The sequence below is a fragment of the Spodoptera frugiperda genome, chromosome 29 (assembly GCF_023101765.2).
Source record: "Spodoptera frugiperda isolate SF20-4 chromosome 29, AGI-APGP_CSIRO_Sfru_2.0, whole genome shotgun sequence".
Taxonomy (NCBI): domain Eukaryota; kingdom Metazoa; phylum Arthropoda; class Insecta; order Lepidoptera; family Noctuidae; genus Spodoptera; species Spodoptera frugiperda.
The window spans coordinates 2,175,027-2,181,026 of record NC_064240.1 but is presented as its reverse complement, the minus strand read 5'-3'; the positions used below and the strand labels follow the sequence as shown (position 1 = coordinate 2,181,026).

Here is a 6,000-nt window from a genome sequence, read left to right as displayed (position 1 = left end):
GTCCCCGGGAATGACATGACAACTTTCCTCCGAGATATTACAATTGATTTCTTTTTTGCGTTATGTGCTGTTATTGTGATTTTGTTCAGAATATTTTGTTATGTTTGTACACGTGTATGTATTGTGTCCTTATTTTAAATGAATGTTTTTGAGCTACAGAAAGTTTAAGAGAAAATTTAAGTGTGCTTCATTACAAATGGGCCAGCTCGACCGGAGTGATACCACAACCTCACAGAAAACCGACGTGAAACAACGCTTGCGTCATCGTGTGAGTGAGATTATAGGAGGTCTAATTACCTTCCTCTGCAATCTTTCCTGTCCCTAAATCCCCAACAATCCTCAAATTCCTAACCCCTAAAAGGCGTAAAAGCACTTGTGACGCCTCTGGTGTTCCGGGTGTCTGTGGGCGGCGTCGATTGGTTACCGTCAGGCGATCCATCTGCCCGTTTATCGGTTCATTCCCATAAAAAAGTTTTCTACTTTTTCCTTTAGTTTTAAATAGGCACCATAACGTTACAATGAATAACTCATCTTTATGGAGATAATGATTACTGTATTTATGTAAAATACTGTTAAGGTTCTTAAGTATTTATTCTTAAGTATTTTGCCGAAGATTTCAATACACAGAAAATGTAGAAATCAAAACCAGCCAGTTTCCAGCTAACGGGCAGATATCATCCCCATAAAAAAGTTTTCTACTTTTTCTTAGGCACCATAACGTTACAATGAATAACTCATCTTTATGGAGATAATGATTACTGTATTTATGTAAAATACCTTTATGGTAGGTATTGTTAAGTATTTTAACGAAGATTTCTATACACAGAAAATGTGGGAATCAGAACTTAGTATTTAAAACAGTAACTCTAGGCCAAAGAGGTAATAACAGACTGTAACACCAGTAGGCAGTATAGAGTGCTTACATAACGTTTCTATAGCTGTACACATTGCGGCGTTGTCGTTGTCGGGAGTAATTGCAGCGGTCGGCTGAATGCGACGTCTGCAGTAGTTACGCATACAGCACTGAAGCCCTCCTGTCAGCAAGAGACTACTAGTTACCCGAAACGTTGACAGGTTAAGTTACCTCTGTTGACAGTTAGTTAAAGATATTCTAGAGTATTAGGGTGCTTTTACGCCAGAGATGTGCTATGTAGCTATGCTACGAAGATGTAATAGCTAAACTATGAAACTATGTGAATGTTTTAATTGATACTAAGTTATGAAGCTGTGCGAGGAAGATGCGTAGTTAGTATGCGATGTATCGATATTAGGGAAGCCATCCATACCACGCATCCATAACATAACACACATCTAAAAAACATAACTTTGTTACCCAAATAAAAAATATAGCTTTGCTAAGTCCGATTCCAACGGTGTTAAGCTATGTGTACCAATGAATATAAACATATTTGAAAGTTAAACGCATCCAAAATTTAATTCAAGAATTCTTAATGATTGTGTGAAATATTATTCACCAAGTGTGTTCAACTGTATTATTTGGTTCAAACTAGTCGCTGTTATAAGATTTTCAATAAAAAACCTTTTACTTTTTGATTTTTTGAACGTACTGTCTTAATATCAACTATACCTAACTTTGCCAACTCTATGTCATGTCATAATAGCTACACGGAAATGTTTGTCTTTGGGTTGACCTTTATTTCTCCGCTCTATTATCTACCTTGACCTTCAGCGAGAGATAAAACAACAACACATTAATTAGAGAAAGAAAAAAATAGTCGTGATGAAAAGTGCCGAAATGCCATCTATGCTCGTAGCTACGTAGCGGCGTAGCGTCGTAGCGCGTAGCTCGTAGCGGGGCGGGCGGCCAGTCGGAGCGCGTCGCTGGGCCCCATCGCACCTGTCCGCGGGCCCCCGCCCAACTCCGCGATCTAAGTTCTATCGTGTTCTGTACATTTGTAGCGGTAAGTATTTATTATTATTTACTTAGCTTTTTTGTGAAAAATATGTGTTCGTTTTCTTGTTGTAATGAAATAAGATTTTCCTAATTTTCAAGTTGATAGATAAAGTTTTTACTCGACTGTATGAAGGGTATTGTTTAGTTTATGTTAATACACAAATATTTTAATCACATAATGTATTTTTAGTTTTAAGAAGCTATCTAAGTAATTTGTTTTTAATCTAGAGTGATTTTGAATAATCAAGTTTTTGTTAATCAAGAGTTACTTTTTGAGTGAGCGTTTATCTAAATTAAGTATATTCAATAAAAAATAGTTGGAGAATGAAGTTGATTTAACTGATAAAATCAACCTAAATATAAAAAGTAAAATAATAATACTTATTAAGTATGGAACAAAAATTTTGTGAATAGACAAGATGTTGAGCATCAGCTTCACTGACGGACAGACTGGCAGACTATTATTTATTTCTTTATTTGTTGACATTTCAAAAGTACCTATTTATAGTTTAATCTTTATATTTATTTTCGTATTACGTAAACTTTAAATACTTAGGAGTAAATACTTTAAAACAAAACATGATCAATCGAATCCGAATTATTTTCAATATTGAGAAGTGTGAAGTGTGTGAATAATTTTATATAATGAAACGTTAATGAACCGAATGGGTCAGAACGACTTTGAAATAGGATTTAAGCAATTTTTTTAAACCCATGATGTTTGTAATTCCTGAATTAATTTGTATACGAAACATTATATTTAGTATCAGCACTGCGTAATGGAAACACATTTTATGCACATTAGTATAAAATCACCTACACATGTATATTGTATAATGCCGTGAATAATACGTCGATGAACGTTGTGTCGATGTGTGGCCTGCTAACTAGATAGTGTTATCAGGTACACACACCTGAAGTTGTAAAAATTACCTCTAGCATAGAAACACAACAGTGGTATGGTGAAACTTAGCGTTGTGTCTATAAATATTATTTATTTATTTATTAGTAAAAAAACATGCATAATTTTACAGCTTAAGCCAATATCTTATGCAGTTAAAGTTATATTAAACTAATTCACATTATGTAATTACCTATGACTGTGTTTATGGTTGTATGTAACACACGCCTCTACCTCGTCTGTTTATGTGTTCCTAATTGTTCCTTTAAACTTAGTAAGTTTTAAGTTTAGTATAAAAGTAAAAAGTAAAAATATTATTATAAAAACTGTTTAATGTCGCATCAAAAATCAAATTTGAAACCTCCTCGTTAGAGAAGTCGGTTAATTACCTTTTTAATGGCATAATGATATAAAGTGGCCATATAAATATATTTTCTTCCCTTTTATACCAGTATGGGTGCTAATGGGGTAATGTGCCCTTTGGGCAATGAGCCAGGAGCCGTTACTAGCCAGCCCCGCGACCTTTCTGCTCAGAATGAGTTGATGCATGTTAACTTATGGACACGGAACACAAACTGTGACTTTGCGAAACTAAAATATCGATGCTGGTCGCTATAGAAAGACTACACAATGTTTACAAATAACGATTAACAATCAGTTGTTTTTCATAGTTCTTTGGTTATCCAATAACTTTGGTTTTCACTGAAAATGTACTCTAGAGCATCATTCGCCTCTCCCTACTACAAAGGGTTTAAAAGAAGAAAGGATAAGGAACATTAATTATACTAAGTTGGAAAAATATACTTTAGCTAAGCATGTTGTTTGAAGTACTGTAACAAAAAGGTTGAGGATAATCTTACCTAGAAATTACTTGGGAATACAACAAGATTTGACCTCGTTCTAATTACACAACTTTTCCTTTAAAACTGTAAGCTCTTCGTAAAATCTCCGAACCTTCAAAGCGGTGTTACCTCCGCAAAAAATTAATATATCCCATTAAATTAATACACCCTATTAAATTCTAATCTCCCTTGATCGAGGTGAATCCCGCCCACTTTGTAATGGAAAAAACTGATCCTATCTGCGTCGATTCAATTTCCAAGACTTGTAGATTGTTCACAGAAGAAATTAATATCGTCCGGTAATCCTGAGTTCTTGAGGCAAATCGCATTTGCCTTTGTTAAGCACTCTTTTTATTGCCATACTACTGAGTCGTCCCGTGTTTGCTCAGTGTTTTGTTAATATACGGAGAAACGTAACTATTCAGAGACTGACTGAATTGGTGAAGATTCGAACTGATAAAAATATTTAAATAGTCGTTTAAGATAAATGTAGCGTTTATAGTTTAGTTAGACAGTGAAATATTATTCAAGCAACACTTTACAACTAATACAAATCTAAGTGAAATCTGCTACAATTTGCTGGCAAACAAACAAACAAACATTGTTTACAACGTTCAAAGATTGGAATTAAGACGTTCACAATTCGCTTTAAATAAGGAAAGTTCCTTTACTTGCTAAATTAAGGCTGTAGATTGGGCCAATAAAAAGTGCTTGATCTCAAATTGAGTGTTTTGTTCAGCCGAATGGTCCAGAGAAATTCAATCTCGCAAGCCTGTACTTTTGTGTGACCTCACAGTCGTGTACCATTTTAGACTTTATTGGTTTAGGATTTTATACGCAGGGGACGAACGGGGAATGCTAATTTCTGAGCGGATTGTGAGCAAATACGTTCCGTGGGATGCTTTATGTGTCATTACGACGCCTGAAGGTTGGGAGAATTCCAAGTGGATGTATTGATTGATATCGTTTGAGTGAAATGTATCGGCAACGTGCTGCCGCCGCTGATCCGATTCCATTACGAGTTGAATGGAATTCCAGACATTATCATTATTAAACATTCAGTCATGTGGATGTTTCACACAATTTAGCGAACAAAAAGTGAACGCCACTCACAAAGAAATAATGCCACTAAAAGTTTCTTTATACGAGCCTCGCACATTTCTAGAATTTATTGAATTAAAATATTTTATTAAACTATTTGACGAAATTTCGTTTAATTCAACGAAGTAGTTCGAATTAAATATTGTGGGGGTGTCAAATAAAACTTATTTAATTTTCTTAGACTTCACCAATATTATAGGTAAATTGTGTTGGTCTATTTTAATATCGAACTACCCCTGAGGTCCGACATTAATCGCAAATCCAAAAGCCGGTGGGCGGAAGTTGCACAAATTAATGGGACGTCAAAGCCAGCCAGATTTCCAAATGCAAAGGTCCACTGTTTGATAGTCCGCGTTGCTGTAATTCTGTCTGCCCCATGTTTAAGGAATAAGCGTTTTATTATTTCAACGTTTTGTCTCCGATGTCTATTTTGTTTGTACATTTTATCAATATATCAGGCAATCACAATATAATGATTAAAGTTAGAGCTAGGCATGAAATAAATATTTTCATTAATGTGACAATGTCCAAATGTGGACAACGTTTAGTCATGGGACGCAAAAGGGGTAGACGTCTTCTTACTGGTGCCGTTTACGACCACTATGTGACATACAAAAATGTCGAACACTGCCACTCTAATTACCTTAACAATTCTTTTGACTTGCACCACATTTCACCCGGCAGTGGGCGACTAGTGAAATATTATTGGAATTCCTATATCCAAGATAATCCGGGGCCGGTAGTCGCGGCGCCCGCGTCGCACTCCCGCCATTGTCTTCTAGCCAAATGTTCTTTGTATGTGAAGTCTATGCTATGCTGTGATTTCTTCTTTACTGGATTACCTTTACGACTTGTAATCATAATTATATAAGTATGTTTTGTAGATAATATAAAATATATAATTGTTCTGCTACATGTTATGTTATGTTATGTTGAAATGATTTCTTAAACGCATTTGTGATAAACTACACTCATGGCTATATACACTAGTTTCAAGTACATAATAGCGAAGGCTGAGCGCAATTATTAAGAAGGAGTCTAGCAGACTGCAGAATATATGTAGTTTCTAATTTCATTATAACTTTCGTGAGACATACTAAATAAAATTTTATGTTATCGGTTTACTCACGTAACTGTTTGACGAGGAACTCGACTAGTTTCAAGCCATGCTAGAGGTTCAAATTTTTGAGCAGCATAATAATTGATATGTAGTCTAGAAAACTATACCAGAATTATATTTA

General features: G+C 35.1%; 1 protein-coding gene across 1 annotated transcript in view; it reads left to right on the top strand.

Moving 5' to 3' along the window:
* The first annotated feature begins 1,858 nt into the window (after positions 1-1,858).
* The window catches only part of LOC118268162 (tolloid-like protein 1), a 117,668-nt gene continuing 113,526 nt past the window's right edge, over positions 1,859-6,000 (top strand). The window contains exon 1 of the mRNA XM_035582491.2: positions 1,859-1,922. The gene's annotated coding sequence lies outside the window, so the exon portion shown is untranslated. The remainder of the gene's footprint in view (positions 1,923-6,000) is intronic.